The 14,157-nt window shown below is 39.6% G+C and overlaps 1 long non-coding RNA gene across 1 annotated transcript; it reads left to right on the forward strand.

Moving 5' to 3' along the window:
• The first annotated feature begins 251 nt into the window (after positions 1–251).
• On the forward strand, positions 252–11,967 carry LOC124079108 (uncharacterized). The gene is made up of 3 exons (XR_006847144.1): positions 252–438; positions 6,867–6,955; positions 10,161–11,967. It is a non-coding gene; the product is annotated as an uncharacterized LOC124079108 (long non-coding RNA).
• The last annotated feature ends 2,190 nt before the right edge of the window (positions 11,968–14,157 follow it).

Genomic DNA, 14,157 nt, shown 5'->3' on the forward strand with positions numbered 1-14,157 from the left:
ACAGTGAGGCCCTAAGCAACTCAGTGAGACCCTATCTCTAAATAAAATACAAAGTAGGGCTGGGGATGTGGCTCAGTGGTTGAGTATTCCTGAGTTCAATTCTTGGTACCCCCCCCCCAAAAAAAAAGAAGAAGGAAAGGGACAAGGTAAGGAGGGACCACTGAGTTTAGGAGAAATGTAAAACTTAGAATTTTTCCTTTTTTCTTCTATTTTGTATTTTCTTTGCCAGAGGACAGGGAAAAAAAAAAAAAAAAACAGTGATGCTCCTGAATGTCAGCAGGGAGAATAGTGTTGTACAAGCCTATGAAACTTGAAAGAAGCTCAGAGACTTTGGAAATCTCTTTGCCTGACAACCTGTGGGTGTGGCTTCTAGGCTCACAGTCTTATTTTGTCCATCTCTGAATGCACAAAGGAGTACCTGGTGGTGAATTGCATTTTGTAAGTATTAACAGATCCTCACAAGAATCATGTGACTTGTTAATGTTTAAAATGTGACTGTTGTGTCTATCTCAGGCCCCTGGAAGCTAATTATGGAAAGACTTTTATTAAATGCCACGGACTAGACCATTTCCCTGCCTTTCTTGTCAACTGGTCCCATGTGGAGGTTACTATGGGCAACACTCCCTAGCAAAGGAGTAGTCATGTCTGCAGCCCTGGAGATTCTAGTAGCAACACTATTGTGCTCAGAGACATGGCCCTCTGGGATTTCATCCAAGCTGTAGAAAGACAGCCTGGGAGTGTGTTGGGGGGGGGCAAGCATTTTATAAACAAAACTAAAAGAACAGGGTGTCCATTTACAGTGCTGGGAAAAGAACCAACAAAGACTAATGAGTTGGACAGATCAGCAAAACTAATTTTAAGCTCCAATGTGCTGAAGAATAATTGTGTGTCACCTATACAGAGAGTCATTTTGAAGTCATTTCTTGGGGCCACTTTGCATGCAAAGTAGATTTCAATCAGGATGCAAGTGATATGAGAAGCACCAAGGTCATTTTGAAGAACAATGTTATGTATAAAAATGAATGCTCAAGCCTGACATGACAGCTCATGCCTGTAATCCCAGTGACTTGGGGGGCTGAGGCAGGAGGATCTCAAGTTTGAGGCTGGCCTTAGCAGCTTAGCAAGACCCTGTCTCAAAAAAAAAAAAAATAAGTAAAAGGCACTGAGGATATAGCTCAGTGGTAGAGCACTCTTGAATTCAATCCCTAGTACCAAAAGAATATATTTAACCAGGAGGTTGGTGATGCTTGTCTTGGTGTAGGAATCACAGAGCACAGTGGTGATGAGAAGTTTCAAACTCTTTTGGTTGAGGATGGCTTTGGAACAAAACTAAAGCAATATGGAGAAGGAAGAGGAGAAAGTGCAATAGTGGCATTTTCTAGAAGCAGAGCTCACAACTGGGATTTAAGTGCATCAGAGTTATTAGATGTTTCTCTTAGTGCTCTCAGGAGAAAAGGAGAGAGGCAAGGGTTTGGTCTCGGCTGAGCTTCAGCCTGATTCATGGAGCCTCTGCAGCGTGAAGGGACCATAGAATTGCATGCTGAGGCAGGAAGACGGCTGCCTTTGGCATATCCCCACCTGAGTACTGCAGGGAGGTGGGCAGGTACATCAACCTCCCAGACGAGGTGACTCCCTTTGGTCAGGAGCAGTTCTCCAGAGAAGGGAGCAGCTGTGAGTGCCCAGAAGCTGGGTGAGGACGTGTCAGAACAATAAGGAGGACCCACTCTAGCTGCTTACTTAGAGCCATTAGTTCATTAGTGGCAAAGCCAAGACAAAAACTGTCTCTCAGCCTAATCGTAGCCATGTCAAGTCCATATTTTATAATGGCAATACCTACTCTTATGCCATACTTTATAAAGCATTTTCAGGGCTATTACCTCCTTTTGAACCCACAGTAATTCTGGGATATAAACAAGGGCAGATATCTGTGTGTGCATTTCTTGAATGAGGACACGGAGGCTAAGAAAGTGATCTGGCCCAGGGTCATATATTTGAAAATACCATGGTTGTGACTAGAACCCTGTTTCCTGGGATACCACCATCAGAAGAGCTATTTAGTAGCTGGCCACCATTTAGCCCTTAATGCTTCATGTGTGCTGAGCATAGGCTCATCATTGATTTGTTTTTGTCCTTTGTCCCTCTGATGCTTTGGCAGTTGTGAGTCCCTAACAAGGACCCCCATCTGAGCAGAGCCTCACTCAAGGAATATTTAAGTTCTTTGTCATGTACATCAGCTCTGGTGTGGAGTTTCCAGTTTCTATTTCTAACTTTTGATACCCACTCTTAGTAATAAAAGCAAAATAATCTATTTTTATAAAATGACTCAGATGTCTCTGGAAACATTTTACAATGCTTGGAATGTTTTGTTTTAATAATTTCCGATCTGTATGCAATAAGGCATTTCAATGCAAGAACAAATATGAGATTGCTCACTCTAGTGGAGTTCAAATTTTGCTTTACACTTTGCTTGCATTTAAATTTAATCAGAGTTGATCCTCAGATGAGTTGAATTTGTTACAACCGCCTCAGCTATTTGCTTATTTATGGAGAGTGCTCTCTGCTTTTCATCTTATCTCCCTCCTCCATTTCCTTAAGCCTCAAAAACCTTTTTATGATCTAATGGTTTCCTGCACTGACGTCTGGATATCCAGAGCCTGCTCCAAATTCTGCCATGGAATGTTCATATATTTACTGAGGTCACTGGCATAAGGGCATTGTGGAGTTGTAGAGTCACAAGATATTGGTTCCAGACCACAGTCCACCATGTACTGACCTTGTGAGTTTGTAGCAAAAGAGAATGTGGGTGTTTATAATTGTGTAAACCCTGTACCTAGAAAATATAATTTTTATATCTATTGTAGCAAAATAATTGTAGATTTCTCAAATGTTTGGTTACAAAAATGTTTACTGCTACAACTCTGCAAGAAAAGGAATTGCTTAGGGACTCATGGGGTGACAGAACGTTGTGTGTACCCCCATTCATATGTTGAACTCCTAATTCCCAATATGATAGTATTCAGAGGTGAGGCCTTTAGCAAGTAATTAGGTTTGGGAGGTGAGGGTCATGAAAGCGGAGTACAATGATGGAATTAATGTTCTCCTAACAGCAAAAAAAAACCAAAAAAAAAACAAACAAACAGAGCTCACGTACTCCACTTTGGGTACACACCCACACTCTGTCTCTGCCATATAAAGGAGGATACAGCAAGAAGGTAGCCATATGCAAGCCAGGAGAGTATCCTCACCAACAATTTTAATTTTGGACTTCTAACCACCCAGTCAATGGCATTTTGTTTTAGCAGCCCAAACTGAGTAGGACATATACAATAAAATAATATGTATTCATGGTTCTCATACTTGAATACAGGTTGGAATCCCCTAGAGGGACTGTTAACTAAAGCACATATTCATGTGTTCCCCTTCCGTCACCCCACCCTGAAGTTTTTGATTCAGTAAATCTAGGATGGGGTCCAGGAATTTATATTTCTACTAAGTCCCAAAGCAATGCAAATGTTGCTGGTCTGAACCCTACTTTAGGAGCAATTAATATATAAGAGCATCCAATGACATAATCTCTTTATATTGCTTAAAAGACAATTGATGTGGGCTGGGGTTGTAGCTCTGTGGCTCAGTGGTAGAGTGCTGTCTAGCATGTGCAAGGTTTGATCCTCAGCACCACATAAAAATAAATAAATAAAATAGAGGTATCGTGTCCAACTACAACTAAAAATAAATATTAAAAAATTGATGTGACAAAAGTACTTTAAATCTAGTTTTGTATACCAATGTTTTAAAAGTTGAAAAGTGGTTAACTGAGTTATCCTGAATGGCGGGATTATGGGGGTGGACATTTTTTGCCTGGGTTTAATCCCATCTCTAGTTCTCATCTTCTATAATATCTTGAACAGATTAACTAATCCACAGCAGCCACAACTTCCTTGCTTACAAACAGATAATGACGCATACCTCAAGGGGTTATTTTGACTACTAAGGGAAATATTGTAATATTTCTGTCTTTATTTAACAAATATCTTTGGAGCCCCTACTGTGCCCTGAGCACTGGACAGGGACTGGAGGTAAAATAACGAAGACTCAGTGTTTTGACTTCATACAATTGTAAGTCTATCAAGGAAAAGACATTCAACCTCCCTCATGTTTTTTCCCTGTACATATTGTATTTCAATGAAAGCACATCTTAAAATGATTACAAAGGTATACACTTTTGGATTCCTCTAAAGAGCCAGTCCCTCCAGTATAATCTTATTTAAACATCTTTTCAGGAACAAAAATGTTGTATGAAGTGAGACAGGGGCTCCTCACAGTTTGGGCATTTCCTAGGCCTGTAGGTGTGGCTCTGTGTCCCCTGGGTGAGGGTTATTCCTGTTTACAGAGGGCCTGGAGGAATTTCCTGACAATCCCCAAACCCCTGCCCACAAAGGAAGGCTGGTTCTTTACTGAACTCTTCATGTGCAGCTCTAGAGGGAAAAGGGCCCTGCTCCCACCCACAAACCCAGAAGTAAGTGCCTCTCATCCTCTCAGTGAAGGCACTGGAGGCAAATTTCTTGATCCCACCCTGTTTAAAGGAGAGCTTGCTGAGGCAGGAGAATTGGGAGTGCAAAGCCAACCTCAGCAACTTAAGGAGCAACTCAGTGAGACCCTGTCTCTAAATAAAAACACACAAAAAAGGCTGGGCATGTGTCTCATTGGTTAAGCACCCCCTGAGTTCCATCCCCAATACTCCCCCCCCAAAAAAGGAAAGTTTGCATATCTGATATCCTTGAGACTTGTTGTCTGGAAGCCACCAACACTGTGGAGGACAACACTTCCAGTATCAGTTTTCACCCCAGTGATGTGTTGTTGATAGGGAAAGTCATTGGGGCTGTGGTCATTGAGCACAGTGGGAGAGGCCCCCAGGATATGGTTATCACAGGCAGAGCCTCACCTTCTGGGCACTGCCCTTCTGGACCTCCCTCTCAACCAAATATCTGGCTTTATCTTTTGATAATGCAGGGTGTTTACCTTACCTGCCTCTGTACCCCTGAGGTCCCATAGGTAGTGGGTGTGTTTTACTGCCCTTTTAATCTCTCGGCCTTTAACTATAAAAAGAAAGAAGGAAGAAGCTATATCAGCCCTTTAAACAAAAAACCCCAAAACCGAAACCATAAAACATTAAGACCAAAAAAAAATCAAGTAATTACTATATTTTAGAAGGAGATCATTTTTCATCAGGTATCTTAGATTTCATGTTTTCTGGAATTTATCAAACTTCTGGAAGAAAGTTGTAAAAATGCTCACCAGATGTCACTGTGGAAGGAAGGGAACACAACTCATGTGGTATGGGTCAATAAAAACCAACGTGGATGTAAATACTATGTTGTTGCCATTTATGGGACTATTAATATCTAGGTAAAACTATGGTGAAAAGGACCCCATGTGGTTTTGTGGAAGACAGAGTAGGCTTTGCTATAGGACTCTAGTGCTACAACTAATGATTAAAAAGAGAAAGACAACTAGCTTAAGAATTCATTTTTTAAATTGAGATACAATCCATAGACCATAAATTTCATCCCTTTAAAGTATGTTCTGAAAGTTGTGCAATAACCACCAGTTTCTAATTTCAGAACATTCCATTGCTCCAAAAAGAAACCTCAAACTCATTAGTAGTCCTTCCCCATTTTCTCCCCCCCACCCACCGCAACAGCAATGACTGCTTTTAGGGCAATGAAACTACTCTATGATTCTGTAATGGTAGACACATGCCATTATTCATTTGTCCAAACCTATAAGATGTATAACACCAAGAGTGAACCCTGATATAGGTTATAATGCAATAATGATGTGGCAATGTAGGTTCATCAATTGTAAACAAAGGTACCTCTCTGGTGGGGGATGTCAATGACAAAGGAACTATGCATATGTTGGAACAGAGGGTGTACTGGGGACCTTTATACTACCCTCTGAACCTAAAACTGTTCTAAAAAATAGAGTTCAGGGGCTGGGGTTGTGGCTTAGTGGTAGAGCGCTCACCTAGCATGTGCAAGGTGCTGGGTTCGATCCTCAGCCCCACATAAAAATAAAGGTATTGTGTCCAACTACAACTAAAAATAATATTTAAAAAAATAAAGTTCAGCCATTTCTGATTCCTCTTTACTGTCTTCTGAAATATTCCTGGGGGAAGACAAGTTAAAGGATCCCATTTATTTGTTTCTTCCTTCAGAGTTTTACCAGTTTTATACTCATTTTTAGTAATTTTAAGAGGAAAAAGGACTGCAGGCCCCTTTCTCCAACAAAGAGCATAATCTATCTCTTCCTGATTACCAGGGCTTTTATTATCATCAAAGAATTTTGCCCAGTAATGGCTGGCCCGATGTCACTGTAGTTCTCTTGACCTTTTCTTTACTTTGGGGGTAACAAGTATCATTTCTGCATTTAAGGCAGGAGAAAAATGAGAAACATGGAAAGGGACACACTGGCTGGCTTCATCTCTTTTTATCAAGGAGGCAAAAGCTTCCAAAGAGACCTGCTTCTGCCTCACTGCCCAGAATCAGGTCATGTGGCTCCTCCTAGCCATAAGAGGGTCTGGGGAACAGAGCTGAGCATACTGCTACTGCAAACAGAACTGAGATTATGTTAGCATGAAAGAAGGTAATCAATGGATATTGGAATGCAAGTAATAGTATTTGTCATCCACATTCCTAATAACCAACAGCTATGAGGCTCTCAATGTGATTTGAGTTAATGTATGTAAAGCATCCTTTTCAGTTAGCATCCAGTGTAGAATGGCTTTTATAATAATGATAATGACATTTATTATAGCAGGCCCTTTTCTCACATATTTTTTGTTTGATCTTAAATCAATTCTGTAGAAAAGTTAAGTCTTATCATTCCCACTGCACAGAAGAGAAACTCAAGACTCAGAGCACATCTAACAATGTGGACATGGTGTGCACAGAATGTGAGTATGATTCTTCTGCTTCTAAAGCCTGTGTTGAGAACTGTATTTCTTTCTGCCTGCTCAGTCAGCAGTGGATGCTGAACCTTCCCTAAGGTCACAGGACTTAAACTACTAAGAAATGAACAGGGCAACTAGAGTTGAGAGCCCATAGAAGACAGGCTGTGTGTGGTTTCCTCTGCTTCAGATGGCCTGGGGCTTTGGGGTTTCTTTATTGCAATATGCTAAAGGACATTCTGGCTGCACTTGTGGGCTAGCAAAATGTCGACTGAGGAGCTGTGGCCAGCTGTGGGAAGTCACACCCCTCAAACCTCAGATTACAATGGAACATTAACAAATAGTTCACTGAAGATTTCAGGACTGTAATCAAATGAGGTGCTGGGCAGAGAGGGGGCCCATCTTTGCCTTGGGTGCATGGCCAAAGCTTGCTTTTAGAGAGATAAATCTTTCAACACTGGAGTTTTCTGTTGGTTGCTGAAGCTTTTAATGACATAGGACTTTTGGGGGAGTTATAAGGGAATTTCAGAGACCATGACCTATAAAACCCCCTTCCACTAAACTTTAGACAAAATGTCTTATGTATGACCCTGTGAAGAAATGTTAGACAATACTTGGAAATATTCAAAAGGATAATAGCTTGTCCTTGCAAAGTTATAATGCAGCACTATCAAGCCCATCCAAGTTGTTTCATTCTCTAGGAAGATACATCTATGTTTGACTTACTATTTACCATTGATTAGGACCAGGACTCTATGAAAGGAGAAGTTAATTTGTAGTTTGATAAGCTGCAAACAATATTTAGAGAGTTGCAAATTATTTCTATTTGGTAAAAAAAAATAAACAAATGTCCCTGAAAGTTAGGCTTATATTTCCTTGAAGCATATAAAAGTTTTGTATCTATCTTTGCAATCATATTTTAACATTTTTTACTGACTATAGATACATAAGTCTGTCCTACACCCTTGCTTCCTTGTTAATGAGTAAAATATGTCTTTGATAACTGCTCACCATATATTTGTATAAAGGTCACATTTCTACCTTTTCAAAATTTGCTTTGGCAGCGTCTTAGCAATTCTTGTAGAGAGAATCAACTACAGTTTAAGGAATTTAGCAATGTGAAGATTATAAAGTGCAAAGAGGAAAATCCCACTGGGAGTATATGTGCAATTTAACTTGATCCTGGCCTTTGGCTGTTCATAAACACTGCCTAGAAGCTGTTCCTCATGGTGTATTGGTGTTGGACTAGAGAACCAAAGCAAAATAAACAACATAATGCAAAATGAAAAAGCCCTATGGAAATGAATGGATGAACAACGAAATTATAATTTTAGAAGTAAAATGGAATCTGGTAGTTGTGGCTGCACAGTGAGCATCCTTCTAGCTTCTAAATTCTGTCTACTGGTACTGTCTGCCCATGCCCAGAAACTATTTTCAAGGCTATATGTACTGCATGGAATTTCTGGTGCAAAGAAAACCAAGCTTTATCAAATATATGTTAACCTGATCTCTACAACAATCATTTCCTCCTCCAGAGGAGAGGAGACATATTATAAAGACCCTAAAGACAGTGCCTTCTCAAATCCAGACAACCTTTACTGGTCCCACCCAATGCCTCCAATCCATTGATAAGGACTTGCCTGAGATCCGATTCTAGAAACACTTGTTAGGTATAGTAATAAAGGATTACAATGACACTTATTTATTTTTCAACCAGCTTGGTAATGAAGCTGACAGTCTGTTGACAGACAAGGATATTTGTGAAGTAAAGCATGCATTTGTGTGTGTGTGTGTGTGTGTGTGTGTGTATTAAAGGGCTCCTGCTTGAAGCCACTCTTCAATTTGGCACTTCCCCTTTAATGTAAACAGAGATCATGGAAGATCCATGTATTTTGGTACATTTGTTACCAGAAGAGTAACCATCTAGACCACATCATCAGAGTTTCCTTGCAATCCCTGGCCACAGATCACCCCTGCTAGGCCAGTGGGAGGGGTAGGCTGAGAGTGTTAGAAGAGTTGGTTTGTTTAACTCCAGTAGTTTTACTTCTCTTGGCCAAAAAAATGACCCCCTAGGATTTCCACCAGATAGGTCACAAGAAAAAGCTCAGGGATAATCCATGTCAAACTTCTGTTGTACATGCTATGTGCAAATAACAAATGCCTTTAAAGAGTAAGTCCATATGATGATATGGTCATTGACATCTAGAATCCATTTACTGTCATTGTCACATCCTGGGCCCTCAAATAGTTTGCCTTTTGTTCAAAGAAAAATACTATATATATATAGTCATAGGGAAGGTTTTTATTTTTGGCATTTCTCAATACAAGGGCCCTTCATCTCACTTATTAAAAATAATATTTTATGTATTATGTTATATGCCTAGATATCAACTGAGAGGAGATCACATATGTGTCAGAAGGTCTTTGCATTGTGTTTGTTGTAAGGTACTGGATTTGTTGTGGTCTCTTTCATGTTCTCATATCACTATCCCACTGATGTAGTAAAGCTTATTTCAAAAAGGACATTAGATTATTCTGGCATTACTTCTTCCAGAAAGCCCTCACTCGATTCTAATGATTCTATTAGAATCTCAAAGCCAAATCTTTGGTAATCATATTAGACACTTATCCATTGGTCAACAGTCTTCAGAAACTGAACTCAGGTTCAAGAGCTCAGATTAAGTTTCCTCAGTTTTCTAGGATATCTCTTGTCCTACCAAAGAGACTTAAAAATATTTACAAACAGTAAATAGTTGAAAAAAATCAAGCCATTTTCAACTGTGTCAAATGATTCTCACCAAAACATAAGCTCTCCCATCTGTCTCTTAAAGTAATATTTCCCTATAGCTCTTTGAAACATTTCCTTCTCTTGCTTAGAGATATAAACTTTCCTTGGTCTTTATTAAATTGAAATAAACATGTTAGTTCTTCTTTTTGTTTTTCTGATTGAGAATATCACCACTGTGCTTCTTTAACAATTAATGGGTTGAATAAGATGTCTTTGTGACTTGCTATATACTTCCAAGGGATAGTATACTGGAAAGTAAAAATCTAGTTTCAAGAATGGCATATTTGTCTTAAAAAGGAAAAATTGATCATATAATAACATCTGGTATAAATTCTGACTCCTTTTGCAATATCATTCTTCACATGACTCAATTAAGAAAAATAATTGTCTCCATTTTGTTTTATTTCCTTTTTTTCCCCACAGCACGCAGAATACTTACCAAGAGCTGCTATGTCAAAATGATCTGGGAACCGGGTAGTTTGGGGAGCTTTCTATTCACCAAAATCTCCTAGCAGCTTTCATTTCCATTTCTAGCACTGTAAGATGAAGGAGTAAAACAAACCAAACACTTCACATTACCATTGAAGTCTTCTCTACTCTAATTAAATTTGTACTTCAGTGAATTCTTCAAGTCTTAACTTTTCTGAAGAAGCAATAGAGGTTAACACTCTTCTTTCAAAAAACCTAGACCCAAAGTCCTTTGTAAGTTTTCTCCAATACTTAAGTCCTACATGCCTTTCTGTTTGGTTTCTTGGGCTCTGGGCTTGTGATGATATTTACTTTCACTGCCAGAGGACTACAGGCAGATTGGAAGAGCTGGCGTGAGAAAGTTAAAGAAATTCTGCTGAGAAAGAAAAAGTGGAGAGATAAGACTTACCCAGGACAGAGACATTTCATGAGAAAAGTGTTTTAAGCCAAGAAAATTAAGATTTAAGGCTGAGCTGGGCATCTGTAATGCCAGGTAGTCAGGAGGCTGAGGCAGGAGGATCATGAGTTCAAGGCCTTGGGAAACACACTGGACCCTGTCTCAAGAAAAAGAAAAGAAAAAAGCCTGAAACTGAGCCAGGACTGGGGATCCAAAGCTAAAGGGCTTTTTATCCAGTTACCAAGAAAGGTGTGCTGACAGTACTAGATTTTCGGTACAGAATGGAAAGAAAATAGCAGTAGCAGGATGAAACAAAAATGTAATTCATCTTGTCATACTTTTATTGAACATCTACTTTTTATGAGTAGGCAAGAGAATAAGAACAAGGGAGGGTCACTTCCTTCATGTAACTTGCAACTTAGTTTGCATAACTGCCTGTCCTGTACTTCAGAAGTCTGTAGAAGAACAACTCGTGCTTCAAACTGAGCCAAACTGAAAGACATAAAACTAACTATATTGTGTATCCCCACAATTCCATCATACAAGAAAAGTGGTGTTCATTCAGGAGAAGTTTTTTTGTTGTTGTTGTTGGGTTTGTTTTTTTTTTTTTTCCAGGAGACAGTGGGCCATGTCTAAAGAGAATTTTATTTGATATAACTGGGAAAAGAGAGGCTTCTAGCATCTGTGGGTAAAGGCCAGGGATGCTCCTCAACATCTTGCTGTGTACAGGACAAACCCCACAGCAAACCCTGATGTGGCCCAATATGTCTGGAGTGCCAAGGCTGAAGAACCTTGCACTAGAGTAAATGGCTTTGCACACTTTCAGCAACTGATCAGGCGTGGCCACTGCTTCCTGTGTAGCTTGACGCATTATGGGGATGAGGGTCATGATACAAGAAAAGCAAATGGGGGGAATGCATGAGAAATTCCACCATTCCTTTGGCCACTGCAGCAGAAAGTTACCCAAGCTGCAATGAAACAGCTCTGGGAGTTTTTTGTTTGGATAAATTTCATCAGAGTGTGCACTCAGGGAATACCTGCTCCTCTAAAATTAGTAGAAGCCAAACATCATCAGATCAGAGGATAAATCAGGTGCAATGAACACCATAAAACTCTTCCTGAACTAAACAGAAATGATTTACACATCATGTATGTCCCTGCCAGCTCCCAGCAGTGTGGCTAATTGAGAATGAATATTATCTCCATCACAGGTGGACATTTGAAGGGCAAAATTGGGTTCTGAACTATAGTTGCTTATAAGTAAACAAACAAAAGCCATATCATGTTTGTGTGTATTTTAAGAAGATTATATGCATCAATTTACTCCAAAACATTCATCATTAGAAACAAGTTAAAGATGTGCCATTGTGTGTCTTTTGTGTGTGTTTATGTGCGTGTGCACACTTGTGTAGTTTTAAAACTAAATTTCTTTCTAGTCTATGAATTGGCAATGAAATAGACATTGAATAGCTTGGCCTTTATTATTGCAGATTTTCTCACTTAGAGTTCTTCTTGCCCTTTTTCTTTTTTGATTTCCTCAGGATGCTGTGCTTTTATTGTCAGGCCACCCAGGGATGTCCTAGATCATGCAAGGTGTTGTGACATAGGCTTGCATTCTTGGGAGCACTACCCTCTGGCTGGGGAAGTACTGGGAAAAGGTCAGGGTAGAGGAAGCGCAGATGTCAGAGATCTAAGAGCTTATGTGAAGCCCAAAGCAGCAGCTGTGGCCCTCCCCCATCTCTTCCTCTTTGGACAAAGCCTTTATGTCTCACTGTTCCTATCAAAGGCACAAGAGAACACAACAAATTACCCAAAGAAGAGTCAAATGATGCTCCTTCCATCCTTGTCTCAGGTGTGTTGGCAAGGTCCCAGCCAAGTTGTGCCGGGCCTGTAGGCATCCTTCATTCAGTATTTGGCTCCTTAGCCCATCTCCTGAAGCAGCAGAGTGTTGGGAGTGGTCCCGAGTCAATGTTATTTTTACTGAGCATAAAGGCTGTTCCAAAAGTAATTATGATTCAGATGTTTCTTACTGACCTGCTCCCAAATACACTCATGGGGCAGAAATAAATTAATTTTATAGGGTAAAAGATACTCTGGCTAATAAACTTACTCCATGTATGTAATCTGTCAGATCAACAATTAGATGATGGTTTACAGACATCATAAAAAAGGAATCCTAGGCTTGAAGCCCTTGTATCTTGTTTTAAGTTTGTGCTATTAACAAACTTTAAAAAGGGGAGAGATATATATGGATGGGGACTTTGGAGAAAATTAATTTTGTGACTTGGGAGGAATTTCCTTAAGTTAAGGCTGTTGAGGTTAAAGGTCATGTATATGGTAAAACTGGAAGGGAACCAGTGCCTGGTGTGGAAAGAAAGAGCCAAAAGCAAAGCAAGCTTAGAATATCTAACAGAAAAAGAAGAACTGTGCATAATCAAAAACCAAACATGCATTGTTAAGACTGCGTGCTATGGAGATAAATTCTGCATTCGAAACAATTTCTGGGTTATGCATTGAATTCCCCCATGGAAAAAGAAATCCATCTACATTCTTGTAACTGTAATATGTACAAGCCAAAAGGGCTAAAGGACTTTGCCACAGCCCCTATTAGCATAGTTATTACTAGAATAAAAGCACATAGTTTAGGAAATTTCAGTAAACTGGTCAGAATATATTTCTTCGCAGAAAATTACCACTTACATTTCCAAACCCTTGGTATGGATACGGTCAGTCTTTGGAGCCAAAATAAATAAATACAAGACAAGGGTCCACTAAAGGAATTCAAACAAATGGGAAACTTAGCTACTTGAAGTTGACACAGGAAGTTGATGGTTTCACATTCACAAACCAAATAGCCCTAGGAAATGAGAAGATATCATATACTGAAGGCAGCCATGAAAAAACATTTGCAGAACACCTAGAACAGCCCCCAGTGCACAGCTTTGGTTTCCTTTAAAGCTGTCATCATAAATTCAGGAAATCTGGAAGTCTACTCTACGTCTGATGTTGTACATTACACAACTTCATGAGAATGTTGCATTTGGCAGGGCTCATGTTACTTTAACACAGAGGTCAGCAAACCATGGCCTAGGAGCCAAATCCTGTCTGCTGCCTGCTTTTGTACAGCCTGTGAGCAGAGAATGATTTTTATGTTTGTAAATGATGAAAAAAATAAGCAGGAAAATCATATTTCAAGACATATAAAGATGAATTGAAATTTCTAATTCATTGTCTATGAATAGTCTGTTTGGAACAATGTCATGCCCAGTTGTTTCCATATTGTCTGTGGCTGCTTTTGGACTCAAAGGGCAGAGTCAAGTAGTTGTGATGGAGATTTTACATATGTCCTGCAAAGATGAAAATATTTACCATCTGGTCCTTTATAGACAAAGTTTGCCAACCCCTACTCTAATGTATAAAGTCAGCTTAATATGAAAGTAAAAGCACAAACAACTATATGTCGAAAAAAAAGAAGAGGAAGGCACTGTTCATTAGTCGATTGTCATCAGTGGCACTTGAGCCTCTCCCACACATCTGCACCCACTTGCATGCCAT

This window comes from Marmota monax, unplaced genomic scaffold (assembly GCF_021218885.2).
Source record: "Marmota monax isolate L192 unplaced genomic scaffold, Marmota_monax_Labrador192_F-V1.1 WCK01_AAM20220418_F8-fsc00089, whole genome shotgun sequence".
Lineage (NCBI taxonomy): Eukaryota > Metazoa > Chordata > Mammalia > Rodentia > Sciuridae > Marmota > Marmota monax.